The sequence below is a fragment of the Schistocerca nitens genome, chromosome 1, assembly GCF_023898315.1.
Source record: "Schistocerca nitens isolate TAMUIC-IGC-003100 chromosome 1, iqSchNite1.1, whole genome shotgun sequence".
Classification (NCBI taxonomy): domain Eukaryota; kingdom Metazoa; phylum Arthropoda; class Insecta; order Orthoptera; family Acrididae; genus Schistocerca; species Schistocerca nitens.
In genome coordinates, this window is record NC_064614.1 from 314,063,698 (window position 1) to 314,083,424 (window position 19,727).

Genomic DNA, 19,727 nt, shown 5'->3' on the forward strand with positions numbered 1-19,727 from the left:
TAGCCACAAGATATGGTGGCCCGGCAGACATACCGAGCGCGCATTGGTTTTCTTTCCAGCCCTAAACACTATCCGCCTAAGGGGTTTCTAACGATGGATCTGCCGATAACTAGTAAACCTCTTTCCCCGTGTGCCAGCTCGGACTCTGCTGAAAGAGCGGTCACCTGTCCACTCGCAGGGTGAATGGGTGAGGCCAGAAGACCATTATTAACATTGGTCCGTCACACATTCTGATGTGCTGGTGGATCCACTGCGTCGAATACACTAGGATGTGCCTTGGAAACAGAGCCCTTGGGCGAAACAAGAGGCACCAATGGTGTTCCACGCGACGCGCCAGATTCTCCGCCACCGTTACACCTCGGGGCTGCCGCCTGAAGGTGATTGACGGTAGCCGAAAGCACCGTCAGCTGTTCGCAAAATGCGGCCATCTCCTTCTGCGTCCTCACAAAGCATGCACACATCCTACTCATCCTAATAGGACTAACTGAAGAAATAAAGCAGACAGCTTGCTTTCCTCTTAATGTGTTACCAATGGACGCTGATGGTTCAGTGTGCTACGTAGCTGGCTGTTTCGAAGAAATGAAAGCTGCGCAACAGACTGCCGGAATTTACGCTTACAGTATGTCAACTTACACCTCTTAGACGGAAACATGCACGAAATTTAATAACTGTACTACAAATAAAAGCCAGGAAAAGATTAACACTTATCTTGCTGCTCAGTAGATCAGTATCAGTCGAGAGCTGGAGCCTCACTTACTCGCTTACTAAACGAACGGACGCTTGTCTTCAAAACAAAACAAACGAGCAACTACTGCGCTACAAACTGAATGAACTTACACTTATAAAAATGCGAGATTAAATTTCTTAACACTACGAGAAAAAGACAAGAAAATATAAACACTTAACTTACTGCTCTGTTGACCTGTATCAGGCAAGAGCTGAAGCCTCACCCAAAAGGGGTGGAATTTTTAGTACTTGGGAGAAAGGATACCACCAAATGCATTAGATAATATTACAAGTAAAGAAAGACTGATATACGGATTTGAATGGCTAACATTGAATATAGGAGCTGAACAAGAACAACTGGAAAAGAATGAAAGAAAAATATTTACAAAAATTTTGTTGCTGTTGTTACTGTTGTTGTCTTCAGTCCAGAGACTGGTTTGATGCGTCTCTCCATGCTACTCTATCCTGTGCAAGCTTCTTCATCTCCAAGTAACTGCTGCAACCTACATCCTTCTGAATCTACTTAGTGTACTAATCTCTTCGTCTCGCTCTACAATTTTTGCCCTCCACCCTGCCCTCCAATACTAAATTGGTGATTCCTTCATGCCTCAGAACATGTCCTCCCAACATATCCCTTCTTCTAGTTAGGTTGTGCCACAAAGTCCTCTTCTCCCCAGTTCTACTCAGTACTTCCTCATTTGTTACGTGATCTACCCATCTAATCTACAGCATTCTTCTGTAGCATCATATTTCGAAAGCTTCTATTCTCTTCTTGTCTAAACTATTTATCGTCCATGTTTCACTTCCATACATGGCTACACTCCATACAAATACTTTCAGAAAAGGCTACCCGACACTTAAATCTATACTGAGCGTTAGCAAAATTCTCGTCTTCATAATCGCTATCCTTGCCATTGCCAGCCTACATTTAACATCCTCTATACCTCGACCGTTATCAGTTACTTTGCTCTTCAAACAGCAAAACTCATCTACTAATTTAAGTGTCTCATTTCCTAATCTAATTCTCTCAGCGTCACCCGATTTAATTCGACTACATTCCATTATCCCCGTTTTGCTTTTGTTGATGTTCATCTTATCTCCTCCTTTAAAGACAATGTCCATTCCGTTCAACTGCTCTTGCAAGTCCTTTGCTGTCTCTGACAGAACCACAATGTCATCGGCAAACCTCAAGGTTTTTATTTCTTTTCCATGGATTTTCATTCCTACTTCCAATTTTTCGTTTGTTTCCTTTACTGCTTGCTCAGTATACAGACTGTATAACATCGGGGATATGATACAACCCTGTGTCACTCCCTTCCCTTTCATGTCTACCGACTCTTTTAATTGCCATCTGATTTCTGCACAAACTGTAAATAGCCTTTCTCTCTCTGTATGGGACCCCTTCAACCTTCAGAGTTTGAATGAGAGTATTCCAGTCAACATTGTCAAAAGCCTTCTCTGAGTCTACAAATGCTAGAAACGTAAGTTTACCTTTCCTTAATCTATTTTCTAAGATAAGTCGTAGGGTCAGTATTGCCTCACGTGTTCCTACATTTCTACGGAATCCAAACTGATCTTCTCCGAGGTCGGCTTCTACCACTTTTTCCATTCGTCTGCAAAGAATTCATGTCAGTATTTTGCAGCCATGATTTATTAAACTGATAGTTCGGTAAACTTTCACACCTGTCAGCACCTGCTTTCTTTTGGATTGGAATCATTATATTCTTCTTGAAGTCTGAGGGTATTTCGCCTGTCTCATACATCTTGCTCACCAGATAGTAGAGTTTTATCAGGCTATCAGCAGGTCTAATGCAGTGTGTTCTACTCACAGGACCTTGTTTAGACTTAGGTCTGTCAGTGCCCTGTCGAATTCTTCATGCGGTATCACATTTCCCATTTCATCTTCATCTACGTCCTCTTCCATTTTCATAATAAAGCCCTCAAGTACATCATCCTTGCATAGAGCCTCTATATACTCCTCCCACGTTTCTTGCTTAGAACCGGTTTTCCAACTGAGTTCTTAATATTCATGCAAGTGGTTCTCTTTTCTCCAAAGTTTAGGACCACAAAATAACATGTATAACAATTGCACGAAGAGGACAAAAGAAAATCTGTACTGAAACATATTAACAGTTACAGAGACAATACAGAAAAGGAGTTTTACAGTCATATTTAAGGAACTGATGACAACAGGATAACAAAAAATTTTTAATTTCATTTCCGAAGAAAAAACGTCACGGGATTGGTTGGAAGAGACAAGGAGGGATATTATAAAACTTAACGACACTGAAGACACCATACAGCACAGGCAAAATTTCGGATTCTGATCGTTATTGAAATATTTCCTATCCAACAACAAAAACCACAACCTACAATATAAGGAAGGTAGATTTGGTTTAACGTCCCGTCGACATCGTGGTCATTAGAGACGAAGCACAAGCTCGGGCAGTCTGAAGGATGGGGAAGGAAATCGGCCATGCCCTTTAAAAAGATCCGTCCCAGCATTTGCCTGAAGCGCTTTTGGGAAATCACGGGCAACCTAAATCAGTAGGGCCGGACGCGGGATTCAACAGGTGACCTCCCGAATGCGAGTCCTGTGAGCTAACAACTATGCCACTTCAATCGGTCACAACCTTGGAGGCTGATGCCAAATGAATCGAATGTGTGCCACTGTCTACGTTCGCTGATGAATAAATGAAATATAGGTATTGGTACTTGTACATGGAACCAAACCTCTCACTCTGAACGACGGATTTAACCTTGGTTACAAAGACCGTACATCTATAAAACAGAAAAATCTACGAATGAAATATTTCGCCATTGTGCACACGTAAGGTACGACCTCATCATAAATTCCTGGATACTGTAATAAGGAAAATGGCCATCGAAATGGACGTCATACAAAGACATCAAGAAAGTTCCAGTAGCGTCCACATAAAATGCATCCAGTTCCAACGCTCCCGGAAGGACAAGTGTGCTTTGTGTGACCACGTACCAGCCACGCTGCCCAAACTCTGCTGTACTGACACCGGATGGGTTAGATAGCTAATCCTCCAAAGTACAAAATATGGATGTAGCTCCTCTATGCAGTCGAAGATTGTGGCGTTCGCAACAGATGAAACCCATACTATAAACCCATACATAGTATGTCATCCCACATAGCTTGCGAGTAATATCTTGTGTAAAGATAATTGATTTGAAATTTTTTGCGTATGGGTGGCTTTCGAAGTGCGTGGAGTAATATCACAAGCAAACAGAAACGCCAACATATGAAATCACATCACTTCTCTGTTCACCAACACACGCACATTAGCTACCGTAGGAGCACAGGCTGTACAAATTGTTCTTCACAATGACTTCAACCGCCATACTAATCATGGTCGAAGAAGTGTCCAAGACACATACATAACTTTCGATGGCATTACTTAGCGGCAAAATACAATGTCGGCAACACACACCGATATCACAGACATTCACGATGTCTCAGTGCAATCCGCTGTGACGAATGGGTGAGCCTGAAGAAGACACTCCCTCTCTCTCAGCAACGCAGTGTCCTCGCCCAGAGGGCAATATGGAGCGCAACATGGAACTGCTGTCCCCCCAGTTTATGACCTCAGCTGAAGCCATCAACACCATCGCGTAAGGCTAAAGATTTATTCAAGTCTCAGGTGGAAATGTACTTTTGTAAATGCTGAATGTTGCACTTCTGGAGAACAGTTCATTAATTAATGCATGAAGCGATGCTTTAATAGTCAATGACAGTTGTAAATTATCAAGCTCACCTGTGGCAAAGGACTGTATCAAGTAAATCTTTTTTTTATTCATCTAATAGAAGGAACTAATATTTCGTATTGTAGTTCTATGAACGCTCTCCCTGAACAGTGAAAGAACCGTTATGGCCTGAGAACTGTAGTTTCCTCTGGTTATAACAGATTCAGATCAGTTGACATGCATGTTTAAGAGGAAGGGTCAATACAATGGCACTATCAGATTTTTAAACTGTTCCTCATACCGTTATTTCACCGTCAGTGAGCGGAGGGACTGCACATTGTCTTATTGGAGATGATGATTGCTTACAAACAAATGGATACATGTCACGGATAATTCGTTCATACATCTTTCACGCGTCAAGAAGTTGGCTGGAGGTGGTTCTGTGGTGATTTTTGGGATGTTCTTCTTAACATGATTTGGCACCAACGAATTAGATTACTATGAACATGGATCAGGGTGTTTCATAGTCTTTCTCTGTGACCCGTTGTTGCCGTTTCTCCAACTTCAAGCAAAGTATGCTGTGGAATACTCCAGACTTCAGGTTGACAACATCCGTCATTACAGAGCTGCAAGCATACGTTCCTTGTTTGATGAACACTGAGGCAGCCTATAGATGTCTACTAGTTCCTCTAAATTACCCGATCTTAAGACGGTAACATGGGAGAAATGCAGCAATCAGCATCTCCGCTCTACCTTCAACTGGATATGGCATATCTGAAAGCATCTGAGGACTTACGATCTCACTGAATTGAGACTGTTATGAAAATTTCAGTTGGTACTACATGGTATCACTGTGATGTCTCCTGGGAATGAGTAGTTTTTAATCAGGTGAGCTTTTATAAGTGCACTAAACGTGTTGCCTAATCTTCACTGCAGGTTTCCCATTTAGGGAAAGATTGAACGTCCCTGTAGCAACCTGACGTGTTAGCCCAACATACACTCTAAGACAAAGCAAAACGACACTCCACGAAGGAATTCAAATGGTTCAAATGGCTCTAAGCACTATGGGACTTAACATCTGAGGTCATCAGTCCCATAGAACTTAGAACTACTTAAACCTAACTAACCTAAGGACATCACACACATCCATGCCCGAGGCAGGATTCGAACCTACAACCGTAGCGGTCACGCGGTTCCAGACTGAAGCTCCTAGAACCGCTCCGCCACAGCGGTCTGCGAAGGAATTATCCGAATGAGACTGAAATTGGTAGATGTAATGTGCGTGTTCAGAAAAATAAATGATCACAATTTCAGAGAAAATGGAATGATCTATTTAAAAGAAAAGGCTTCATAAATTGAGCACGTTAATAGCGCACTGGTCCACCTCTAACCGTTACGAAAGCTGTTATTCGGCTTCGCATTGATTGATAAATCTTATACGTCCTCCTGAGAGATATCGTGCCAAATACTGTCCAATAGGTGCGTTAGACCGTCAGAATCCCGAGCTGCTTGGAGAGCCCTACCAATAATGTCCCAAACGTTCTCAAATGGGGAGAGTTCCAGAGACCTAGCTGGCGTAGGCAGTGTTTGGCAAGCATGAAGAGAAGCTGTAGAAACTGTCGTCAGTTATGCGCCAGCATTATCTTGCTGAACTGAAAGCCCAGGGTGGCTTGCCATGAAGAGCAACAAAATGGGGCGTAGAGTATCACCAACGTGCCTCTCTGCTGTGAGGGTGCTGCAGATGGTAACCAAATGGGTCGTCCTATGAAATGAAACGACACCCCAGCGCTGCTGGCCGGCCGAAGTGGCCGTGCGGTTAAAGGCGCTGCAGTCTGGAACCGCAAGACCGCTACGGTCGCAGGTTCGAATCCTGCCTCGGGCATGGATGTTTGTGATGTCCTTAGGTTAGTTAGGTTTAACTAGTTCTAAGTTCTAGGGGACTAATGACCTCAGCAGTTGAGTCCCATAGTGCTCAGAGCCATTTGAACCATTTGAACCCAGCGCTGCTGGTTTTCGGGCCGTGTGGCAGGCGACATTCAGGATCGTCTCACACAGTCGTGGGACACCAATCTGACTACCGTCCTCCAAACGCGACAAGGAGGAGTGTTGGTCTGGGGTGTAATTTCTTTTCATAACAGACCACTTTGATGTCATCCGCGGAATACTTACAGCACAGCGGTATGTCGTCGATATTCTACGCTTCGCTTCTTGCCCTTAATAGAAAGCCCTTCAGGCGTTACATTTACACAAGGAAGTGCCCGGCCGCACATGGCGGGCGTCTCTACTGCATGTCTTCGTGCTTAAACTGTGTCGTGACCAGCAAGTTCGCTGGATTTCTCCCCACTCGAGAACGTCTGGAGCATTATAGGCAGGGCCCTCCAAGCAGCTCGGGATTTCGAAGATCTAAGGAACTATTTGGAAAGATTTTGGCGTCATATCCCTCAGAAGAACATCCAACAACTCTGTCAACCAATGCCAAGCTAATTATCTGGTTGCAAAAGGGCCTGAAGAGGGTCAAAATGCTACTGACTTGGTCAGTTTGTGAAGCTGTTTCTCTTAAATAAATTATCCTCTTTTTCTGAAAGTATAATCAGTTGTTTGTCTGTAATGTACGTCACATCTACCGATTTCAGTCCCATTCGGATAATTCCACGCGGAGCATCGCCTTTTTTTTTGTCTTAGAGTGTATTCTACAGATCACGAAGCTCATCTAATGTCCGAATCTTAGGCTTCAGACATGTCCACAGGACGTACGAAGTAGCGTGCAGTTTCAGGAAGCCTGGCAGGTACCACTTTTGACGTATTTCTTGTCGCTGGAAGCGAACAATGGTGGGAGGCGGTGTGTCGCGTCGTTGCTCGCTGCGCAGCAGCCAGACAATGAGAGCAGCGGGCTGCAACGCTGTGCGCGGTACCCACCGGCGGGAGCGTGACGTTGACGCCAGGGGTGGTGCTGGGTCTGGTTGTGAGGCTGGAGGGCAGGCCGCAGTGGCGGCCACGGCTCCGCATTCCGCCCGAGCGCCGAGTCTGCAACAAGAAGTGACGCACAAATCAGAGGCGTGCACCAGTTTCTCAGCACCGTTCACACACAATAAACCTAACCTGAAACAATGTCTTCGATGAGTGGCGGCTAGCTTAGAAGGCTTGCCTTGCGTCTTGTTGTGATGTCAGTATTCATACGTGTTTCACACACACACAGATTTCGAAGGAAAATCAAAACATAAGTGTAGCCAAGAATCCTCTCAATATGACTGAAGGATATGAAATGGAGAAGCAAAGTGATTCATAATTCGAAAGCAATGCACGCTGACAAAGCTGTGGGAGTTTATCCTCATTATCTCGAGTTATATTCAAAGGTAGAAATTTCACTGTTGCATGCTGTGTACCTGAATCTTGAGCCTGACTGTGTTGACTGCTTGTGTAGTGGATTGTTGAGTTTGTATTGTTACGATGCATGGGAAATGAAAGTACGAAATGGAATTAAGTCGGGTCCTGCGTATGTTTTTCCCCTCAAATGTGGCCAAGGTGTCCGTCGACCTTAATTACCGCATTAGACCAAAGGATCGCCGCAATGTCAGATAGTGTTGCTCCGTCACACTCTGCACAGGGGTTTCCCATTTGACCCATGATAAATACCGAGTAAATTTCGTGAAATAAAAATTAATCTTACGTCCCGCCCGAAATACAAAAGATCACCTTAACTCTAATTAAATGGAAGTTGGCATCGAGCAGATAATATCTGCCCTAAACACGTAATGATCTTAGTCACTTACATAATCCATCATTAGTCAATCGCTGTTTGGATTTAAAACAGTCCCTCTACTGTGACAGGTATTTATACATTATTCAAGTACATAACAAAACCTTTAAAAGACAAAATTTCACCAGGTGAGATTTTCTATGACACACCGAAGGCATCTGGTTGTGTCGATCAAGATATTCTAAGTTACTGGTATATATGTGGGGTTCTATGGCCGTGGTACATGAAAACGGAATATGTCGTTCAGCACTTTCCTGGTTCCGTTTTTATTCAAAAAACAGAATGCCGAAAGAGGGACACAACATAATCTGTGCGGGGAGAAATTACATTGGGTGCTTGAAGACGATACAAAACATTGTTTTCAAGCTAAGCAAAGAATCATCATCATGTTCTTGTCAAAGTTATTGGCTGGTTTAGCACCGATAGGCTAGCTTCAAGCTTTGGAAAAATACACGTCTCCATTTCCCTACTACCAAAAATATCCCAGCTCCTATTAAACTTCTGTACTAACAAATTCCCCAATGAATACAGACCTTCCCGAGTTGGGATGGCGCGCACACCGTAGGGTGCAACTGCAGCAGAGAGGTTGTGGTGAGGCCAGACAAATATGTGGTTCCTGAAGAAGGGCAGCAGTCTTTTCAGTAGTTGCAGGGTCATGCTGTACTCGTATTGCGTTTCCCACTTTATGATTAAATTATGATTATATCCTCTTGCGTGAAATATTCCGAGGTAAGTCAGTCTCCATTCGGATCTCCGGGTTGGACGTATCGAGGAGGATGTCGTCATCAGGAAAAACAGAAATGGCATTCAATAGGTCGGACCATGGAATGATAGATTACTTAATCAGTTAAGTAGGCTTGAAAATTTGATATGAGAAATGAATAGGTTGAAGTTAGATATAATGGAGATTAGTGAAGTTCTCGGGTAGAACTAACAGTACTTCTCGCCAGATGAATGGCATAATCATAGCCAAGATTGACATGAAACCAATATCCACGACAGTAGTACAAGTTTATATGCCAAGTAGATAAGCAGGTTATAAAGCTTTTGAAAGAATGTATGACGAGATAAAAAATTTTATTCAAGTAGTTGAGGGGGAGGAAAACATAATTATGATGAGGGACTGGAATTAGGTAGTAGGAAGAGAAAGAGAACGAAAAATAGTAGGAGAACGTGAACTCGGGCAAAGGAATGAAAGAGAAAACTGCCTGGCAGAACTGCACAGGGCACTACTAAATCATCGCTAACACTTGATATATGAATCACGAAAAAACGATTGTACACGTGGAAGGGACCTAGAGGCACTAGAGAGTTTCCCATTGATTATGTAATAGTAAGACAGAGATTTCGCAACAATATTTTTAACTGTACGACAATTCCAGGGCAGATGCGTATCCTGGCCATAATTTGTTGGTTTTGAATTGTAGATTGCAAGAGATGAAACGGTACAAATTTAGGAAATTTTGTAAAAGCGATCTGGATAATTTGAAATATCAGGGAATCAGAGATAGCATTTCGCAACGACTGACTGAAACAGAGAAAAGAAATACACAGCAAGAGAGACAGGAAATCGTGAAGGCAGCAAAAAATCAAATAGGTAAAAAGATGGTGATCGTCGCTCGATATCGCAGTATATACTGAATTTAATTGATGTAAGGAGAATATGTAAAAATGCAGCAAATCAAGCAAGCTAAAGGGAAGACAGTCGTATAAAAATAAATTCGCGGATACTATAAAATACGTAAGTACGAATGTCTAGAGGACAAACGCAAGTACGGTACATAGAAGCATATACAACTAGGGGAAAGATAGATACCACCGACAGCTAAATTAAAGTAGCTTTAGAAGTTAAGAGAAGCAGCTCAGATGAAAAACCAGGACTAAGAAAAGAAGGAAGGCTGAACGGTTGAAAGAATATATAGAGAGGCTGTACAAGGGGAATGGTCGTGCAACATTGTATAAAGGGAAGAGAAAATAGATGAAGGTCAGATTGGAAGTATGACACGGTGAGAAGAATTTCACAGAGCACTGAAAGACTTAAGTGGAAATAAGGCCAGCCAGTCATGGCAAAAATATTCTAACAAGTATGCAACATGACCGAGACAGAGGAAATACCCTCAGACTTAAAGGATAATGTCATGATTTCAATTCCAAAGGAACCAGTGCAGGTGTTAATATACACTGAAGAGCCAAAGAAACTGATACATCTGTCTAATATTGTGTAAGGCCCCCGCGAGCACGCAGAAATGCCGCAACACGACATGGCATTGACTAATGTCTCAAGAAATGCTGGAAGGAATTGACACCATGAATACTGCAGGACTGTCCATAATTCTATAAGAGTAGGTGGGGGTGGAGATCTCTTGTGACAGCAGTTGCAAGCCATATCAGATAATGCTCAATAATGTTCATGTCTGGAAAATTAAGTGGCCAGCGGAAGTGTATAAACTTACAAGAGTGTTACTGGTGCCACTCTATGGTAATTTTGGACGTATGGGGTGTCGCATTGTCCTGCTGGAATTGCCCAAGACCGTCGGAATACACAATGGACATGAATGGCTGCAAGTGATCAGACAAGATGCTTACGTACGTGTCACCTGTCAGAGTCGTATCTAGACGTACCAGGCGTCCCACATCACTCCAACTGCACACGCCCCACACCGTTACAGAGCCTCCATCAGCTTGAAGTCCCTTGCTGACATGCAGAGACCATGCAATCATGAGGTTGTCTCTATAACCGTACATGTCCATCCGCTCGGTACAATTTGAAACAAGACTCGTCCGACCAGGCAAACATATTTCCAGTCATCAACAGTCCAATGCCAGTGTTGACGGGCCCTGGTTGGGCGTAAAGATTTGTGTCGTGCTGTCAGCAAGGGTACATAAGTGGGCCTTCGGCTCCGATATCTCAGATCGATGATATTACGTTGAATGGCTCTCACGCTGACGCTTGTTCATGGCCCAGCATTCAAATCTGCAGCAATTTATGGAAGGGTTGCGCTTCAGTAACTTTGAATGATTCTCTTCAGTCGTCGTGAGTCCCATTCTTGCTGAATCTTTTTCCAGCCGCATCACTGTCGGAGATTTGATGTTTTAACGAATTCCTGATATTCACTGGTACACTCGTGAAATGGTCGTACGGGAATATCCCCACTTTGTCGCTACCTCGAAGATGCTGCGTCCCATCGCACGTTTGCCGACTATAATACCCCCATGAAAGTCCCATAAAACTTGATAACCTGCCATTGTAGCAGCAGTAACCGATTTAGCAACTGTGCCCGACACTTGTTGTCTTACATACGCGTTGCCGACCGCAGCGCAGTCATCTTTCTGTTTACACACACACAAAAAAAAAAAAAAAAAAAAAAAAAAAAAAAAAAAAAAAAGGTTCAAATGGCTCTAAGCACTATGGGATTTAACATCTGAGGTCATCAGTCCTCTATAACTTAAAACTACTTAAACCTAACTAACCTAAATATATCACACACATCCATGCCCGAGGCAGGATTCGAACTTGCGACCCTAGCGGTCACGCAGTTCCAGACTCTAACGCCTAGAACCACTCGGCCACCAGGGCCGGCTGTCTGTGAATACCAGTTTTATAAATGTTCGCTCCTCTTCACCTATACGGTATCGACATCCGTTCTGAACTTCAAACGCGTCTCATCATTCCTCAGTGCTTCAGATTCCACTTTCTTTCACAGTTTTCTCAAGTTTCAGTCTACTCTTCATCGTTAATAAATTGTGATCTGCCCCTATATCTGCACGCTCCTATATCTGCACTTGGGTGAGCTTTGCAATCCAGTATCGAATTTCAGTACCTCATGTTTTCATTTATGACTTTCAGTATCAAGAATCCAGCTGAGTTTCAGAGTAACGGAGATATCCACAAGCACAACAGTATAAGGAAACATGATCTGCACTACTCTTTAACGAATCTAACTATGGCACCGAAAGTGGACAAATATACAACTATAAACTCTTTGAAAATCTACCTATGCCATTAAGATATCTAAGACACAGCTCAACTGTTTTTAAATGTAGGTTACAGATGTTACGTCATAGCAACTTCTTCTACACCAATTTATTCTCTTTCGAACACTTACTTAACTAATGTACACTGCACAAGATCTAGTAAACAGGAAGCAAATGTTGCTATCTCCTTTCTGGGAAATCTTATTCATGGTCAGAATTCGAATTTTTTGCAGGATATTTCCCTGACGACGCAGGCGCTGCCTTCAGAGTTGTGCGGAAACCAATACCAGGGAGGCCCATTCTCTGGATTCTGACTGGTGCCGGAACGGTTTTAGTCGAACGAGAAGAATTAGGAGCTGCCTTGCAAGGGTATCCGAGACAAAGTGTCACCACAGAGCGCTACACAACTGTTAGTCGCTAGTACATTCCCACAGCGTTGTGCACAACTTCCAACTCAGACCTCACAAAGAGCGACTGTGCTCCGAATGAAGAATAGAGACACTGTTGCTCGACATCAGTACTGCATTCACCGGGCTATCCGCAGGATACTCAAAAGCAGACTTTTAAAATTACTGGTCAGTTACAGGTGATCCTGTGTCTGATGGGAAAACAGAAGTGTGATGTGTTAGTATGAAAGGAATTAGTGGACCGATCTATTTCCACCAAACCATGACTTCAGTAGATATGTGAACAATGCACTGCAACTTTTTCCGGAGGACAAACAACTAACGAAAAGATAAACGGTTATTTCATGCAGGACAATGCAAGAGTCCACACCACCAATGTGACATTAGTATTATATTGTGACTGTCATCTAACACACCGCGAGAGATACACATCATTTAAAGTGCAGGTAACACTTTCATTTTAAAATGTGTGACAGCTTGAAACACCTATTTTCGACTTATTTTGTATCTGTATCGATTTTTCTATGCCATTCTGTAGTGTTGCTTATATAAAATGTTGTATCTGTCATGGAAGTTCTTTGACTACGTATAAATGTTTCAGTTATGTGAACTTTTGAACAATGTTGTTTAAAATGTCTTTGTGAATTTATATAACTATTGAAATGATTGTTACATATTGTACTGTAAATGACTTGGTCCGTAGTTAGGGAAGGTAGTGGTGAACGTAAAAAATGTGGTGGAGCCCTGCAGCTACGGAAGTAGCCTGACGGAGAGGAAAAGGTGTGGTTGGCGCGCAAGTGGCAACTCGTCCTTTGTGATGGGTAAGAAGTCTGGGCTGAGCAGTGCTGTGGTTAACATCTCGTTAGCAGTAGCGGATAACTGTGGCTCATATTCCTGGAGTTTTGAGGCCAGAAGAGCTTCAGGACAGTATTTATGGGTCTCGGATGCTGCATTTGGTGGTACCATTATCATGACATGGTCTTTGGCCCTATAAAAATATAATTTCGACGCCAAGAAAATATGTAACAGGGGGAGGCCAATATTACTGCTATGTCTGCATCGCCGCCAGATTAATAGCTACTGCAAACTGCGCCACCAGTGGCACCAGCCTTCCACTAAATTCTTTACATGTGAAACTCTGTAAATTGACCAGGTATTTGTGAAATTTAGTTGATTTTAATAATAATCGTGGTGTTCCTAAAAACTCTATCTTACACCCGTAATCATCCCAAATCACAAACCTGGAGAGGAACCCTAACCTAGTGAGTTTAATTGCGAGCGGCCTAATTTATTATGAGAAAATGGTTCATCTTGAATTTAAAGCTGTGTTCTCATTTGCACAGCCAGTTATAACTTTTGAGTGGGTCAAAAGACTGCTTATGAAAGCACATTTGTTATTTAAAGAGTTATAGTTTGTTGTGCTTAATTTAATTAATAATTAGTGATAATACTTACCATTTCTCATACATACTGGTGTAGTTTTGTTAATGAGCACGGTTCTCCAAACGATGAAAGTTTAATGGTCATCATACACTAGGCTAGTCAGTTAATGAAGCAATAGAGAGCTCCTTGAGAGACAGTGTGGTCAGATTCGCATTATGTTTCGTTGCGTTAAATCGAGCTAAAAAAAAAAAAAACAAGAAAACTACTTACTGTGTTATCTGTTCTAATGAAAGTTGGTTAATGCACAGGCATGGAGACCCTTGTACTAAGGAATGAAGCTACAGATTATTATCATTAGCAGAGCCCCTGACTTAAATTCAGAATTATTTCAAACTCTTCCCTGTTCAGTATTGCTACTAGTTTCATGTGTGTCAGTAATTGGTTTAATAAACTGTTACACCTAGTTCATTTAAGGTACATGTCGTTCGGAGGCATATCTTACTGTTTACTGTGTCACTGGCCATTTGTTTCTTAGTAGCACATTTATCTGCAAGATTAGGTTACTGTGTTGTAGTATGAACATACATAAGGAAAGAGTTTAGTGTGTGTGTGTGTGTGTTTGTCAAGGAAGGGTAGTTTAGCCTTAGCACTGCCTTCTGCTTTATCATTTTGCTTGAGACAACAATGCCTAATTAGGCTGGCGACCGGCTTTATTATGTAATGTTACAAATTGCTTTTGTGCTGGGAGAACGTCTCTTACAGGCCCAACGATTACTATTGTTTATACTCTGCTGGAGTGTTTCGGAAACAATTCCCAGTTTTGTTGTTCAGTTTCCATTAGGTTATTTCACGGACACAGCTTTCAAAAACTCCTCGCGGAGGTATAACGTTAGTATTTACTACCGTTTTATGTGGTTGTTGGTACCGTTACAAGCTGTTGTACGAACAAGGTTCTAACACTCCACTCCTTTTCACGTTCGTCACACATCAGCAAAAGCACACTGTGAGTTCGTTAGCGTCACTAGAATAAATTTTGTGGGTTAGAAGTGGACACCTATTCTATGACAGAGCACATTGGTGTTTAGCTGTACTAAATTTGTTTTATTCCTATATTGTTGTTAAAGAAGCAAATGTGTTTACATATACCGGGTGGTCCATTGATCGCGACCGGGAGAAATATCTCACGAAATAAGCGTCAAACGAAAAAACTACAAAGAACGAAACTTGTCTAGCTTGAAGGGGTAAACCAGATGGCGCTATGGTTGGCCCGCTAGATGGCACTGCCATAGGTCAAACGGATATCAACTGCGTTTTTTTAAATGGGAACCACCATTTTATTACACATTCGCGCAGTACGTAAAGAAATATGAATGTTTTAGTTGGACCACTTTTTTCGCTTTGTGATATATGGCACTGTAATAGTCACAAACATATGGCTCACAATTTTAGACGAACCAGTTTGTAAAAGATAGGTTTTTTAAATTAAAATACAGAACGTAGGTACATTTCAACATTTTATTTCGGTTGTTATAATGTGATACATGTACCTTTGTGAACTTATCATTTCTGAGAACGCATGCTGTTAAAGCATGATTACCTGTAAATACCACATTAATGAAATAAATGTTCAAAATGATGTCCGTCAATCTCAATGCATTTGGCATTACGTGTAACGACATTCCTCACAACAGCCAGTAGTTCGCCTTCCGTAACGTTCGCACACGCATAAACAATGCGCTGACGCATGTTGTCAGGCGTGGATCACGATAGCAATTATCCTTCAACTTTCCCCGCAGAAAGAAATCCAGGGACGTCAGATCAGGTGAACGTGTGGGCCATGGTATGGTGCTTCGACAACCAATCCACCTGCCATCAAATATGCTATTCAATACCACTTCAACCGCACGTGAGCTATGTGCCGGACATCCATCATGTTGGAAGTACATCGCCATTCTGTCATGCAGTGAAACGTCTTGTAGTAACATCGGCAGAACATTACGTAGGAAATCAGCATACATTGCACCATTTAGATTGCCATCGATAAAATGGGGGCCAATTATCCTTCCTCCCTACAGTCAGGAACCGCGCGACCGCTACGGTCGCAGGTTCGATGTCGCAGGTTGGATGTGTGTAATGTCCTTAGGTTAGTTAGGTTTAAGTAGTTCTAAGTTCTAGGGGGCTGATGACCTCAGAAGTTAAGTCCCATAGTGCTCAGAGCCATTTGAACCATTTATCCTTCCTCCCATGATGCCGCACCATACATTAACCCGCCAAGGTAGCTGATGTTCCACTTGCACAGACATCGTGGATTTTCCGTTGCCCAATAGTGCATATTATGCCGGTTTACGTTACCGCTGTTGGTGAATGACGCTTCGTCGCTAAACAGAACGCGCGCAAAACATCTGTCATCGTCGCGTAATTTCTCCTGTGCCCAGTGGCAGACCTGTACACGACGTTCAGAGTCGTCGCCATGGAATTTCTGGTGCATAGAAATATGGTACGGGTGCAATCGATGTTGATGTAGCATTCTCAACAGTGATGTTTTTGAGATTCCTGATTCTCGCGCAATTTGTCTGCTACTGATGTGCGGATTAGCCGCGACAGCAGTTAAAACACCTATTTGGGCAGCATCATTTGTTGCAGGTCGTAGTTGACGTTTCCCATGTGGCTTAACACTTCCTGTTTCCTTAAATAACGTAACTATCCGGCGAATGGTCCGGACACTTGGATGACGTCGTCCAGGATACCGGGCAGCATACATAGCACACGCCCGTTGGGCATTTTGATCACAATAGCCGCACATCAACGTGATATTGACCTTTTCCACAATTGGTAAACGGTCCATTTTAACACGGGTAATGTATCACGAAGCAAATACCGTCCACACTGGCGGAGTGTTACGTGATACCACGTAGTTATACGTTTGTGACAATCACAGCACCATCTATTACAAAGTGAAAAAAGTGGTCCAACTAAAACATTCATATTTCTTTACGCACTAAACGAATATGTTATAAGAAATGGGGGTTCTTATTATAAAAAAATGCAGTTGATATCCGTTTGACCTATGGCAGCGCCATGTAGCGGGCCAACCATAGCGCCATCTGGTTTCCCCCTTCAAGCTAGACGAGTTTCGTTCTTTGTAGGTTTTTCATTTGATGCTTTTTTTTGATATATTTGGCTCGGTCACTGTCAATGACCACCCTGTATTGTGGCAAGACAATTTCAGGATAGTTATCAAGATAACGCATTACGTCGTGTTTAGCAGAAATAACATTGAACATAACGTTATCAAATTTAAATAGAAGGTTCTCTACAAGTCTTTCTTTACTTCTAGACATTGAAGTTGGGCAATATTACGACAAACCATACTATTCCGGTTCTATCTTCGGTACTACTCGTATTTTGGATGACAATCACGTCCACAGAGGATGGTTAGTTTTTGTGATGAGTAAAACTTTACTCAAGGCTGCTCAGGTCCACAGTGGATGAAATCTGGTGATCCAACAATTTTACGCCTCTGCCAGCGGCATTTACCTTTAGCCGCGACGTGATGTCGGTTTTAAGGCTGCTCTCACCCTCTGAAAATCCTATAAAAAGCTAATCAAAATCTTTTCTGATTTTATCAGCTGAAACTGTCCTGTGTTTCTCGATAAGCGAGAAAACATACACTCATCCCTAGTCTGAAAAATATGGCGATATACACGTCCATAGATGAAGCAGCGTGTATACTTCAATGCCCTCTCAGTTCTCACAAGAACTATTAACTATGTGGCTGTTTCATTTCTCCGCTGTCAGTGCTCAAAGACTCTTCAGATAATTTGTAGCTGAATGTCAGCCAAAGTGAACACAGCGTTCACGCAAAAACTCCTCTTTTGGCATCGTACAGAGCGTGTTGCACCCTCTTTTACACTTGACGCTGGTTCAGAGGAAAGTCCCCAAAGTTTTCGGTATTGTGTCTTTCGTAGCAAACTGTGCCCCATCTGTGTCCTTTCGTGCTTCACGCCGTGGCCTTTTCAGACCAATGGGAGCATTGCTTTTATCTTGTGGAAACTACCCCTGCCAATCGCAAAGGGCCTACCTTTAAACTGCGTTGAAACGTCGCCCCTTTTTCTCCTTGCGAGTTTATTTCAGCCAATCGGACATTTTGTGCTCGCTCCTGTCGCCTAAAAGTTACTCGTGTACATCACAAGCGTACCATGGTCCTTTCAAGTGATCAACTGCGTCACTGGTTTGTTTGTATCTATCTAGAAATTCCCCAACGCAGTTTTCTGAAGAATTTCTCCGTTTTAAGCAGCGCTGGGCCGCTACCTGCTCCCCTCGTTGTATCGCCTGGCGCGTTCGTTGCCTCTCTCTCCATGCAGGTCACCAACCCCTGTTAGAAGCCTTCCGTTGCATGCGGGCCGTGATGGCGCAACTCGTGTCTGAACTCGCGTCTGCCCCCAAACTAAAATGTTTCTTCCAGCTGCTTTTATCACCTTTCGCTCACTGACATGTAGAATTTGGGTTCGGTGTGTTAATACCGCCGAATCCAGTGTCCTCTCTTTTGGCGTTACCTACTGCACATTTTGATAGGCAAATCTGCTCACTACTACCAAAATATGTCAGATGACATATTCATCTACTTGTTACGACGTGTAAATATCATGTAAGGTGTGAAATTAACATTAATTTAAGCTGCCACCTTATAAGGTCACAAAAACTTCGAGAACAAACCATTTTCGGTATTTGCCATTGATCTAAGCAGTATGTAGATTCTTGCAAAGAAACTAACATATGTACAATAACGATTGTAAAAGAAACTGAAATAAAATCTGTCATTTTACTACAGAATATAAACCAGTAAATAACATTTTAAAATATATATTTATGTATCAACATGTGTAATATCAGCCACCTTCATGGAAATGGAAATGAGCTTTTGGCGTCATTTGACGGGAGGCCCCTTACGGGGCAGGGTAGCCACCTCGGTGCAGGTCCCTGAGCAGCGAAAATCCCCGACCCAGCCGGGAATCAAACCTGGGCCCGTAGGACGGTAATTCATCACGCTGTCCAATCAGCTATTGGAGCGGACAACCACCTTCACAAACTCGCGAATGTTAATGCGATTTTCTAACAAGATACCAAGAATTTTAGAGACTTTCTAAAAACGAAACCTCATTTTGCAATAATAATTTGCTTCGGGTGATGGATGTAGTGCTCTTACAAACTCCTCACGATTCATTTAAAAAATGGCTCTGAGCACTATAGGACTTAACTGCTGTGGTCATCAGTCTCCTAGAACTTAGGACTACTTAAACCTAAGTAACCTAAGGACATCACAGACAACCATGCCCGAGACAGGATTCGAACCTGCGACCGTAGCGGTCGTGCGGTTCCAGATTGTAGCGCCTAGAACCGCTCGGCCACACCGGCCAGCTTCATTTTGCATCCCGACCGCCTGGGAACATCTGATATTACTGATACGATTCAGAATCGATATCTTAGTTTCGATACTAGTGGTAAGGGTACTGATACCAGATATTCGATAACGTCGGGGTGTCATAAGTTAGTATCATAATATCGCTGTTGGAAATATCAAATGAAGTGTGGATATGTAATAACGTTTCACTGTTAAATGTATGCTGTAGCAATGCAGTATACAGGGAACAGAAATACTGTAGCAAAAATTACTGATGTTCAAATGACCTTATTATATTTCAGCAGCATGTACAAAAATATTTAGTATCTACCCAACATCTTCGAGATATTAAATGTATGGGCACTAA

At 42.6% G+C, this 19,727-nt stretch overlaps 1 protein-coding gene across 2 annotated transcripts in view; it reads right to left on the bottom strand.

Moving 5' to 3' along the window:
- Positions 1–19,727, bottom strand: part of LOC126235550 (discoidin domain-containing receptor 2-like) — a 782,972-nt gene that overhangs the window by 507,628 nt on the left and 255,617 nt on the right. For both annotated transcript variants that reach the window (XM_049944278.1, XM_049944270.1), the window contains exon 2: positions 7,354–7,461. The gene's annotated coding sequence lies outside the window, so the exon portion shown is untranslated. The remainder of the gene's footprint in view (positions 1–7,353; positions 7,462–19,727) is intronic.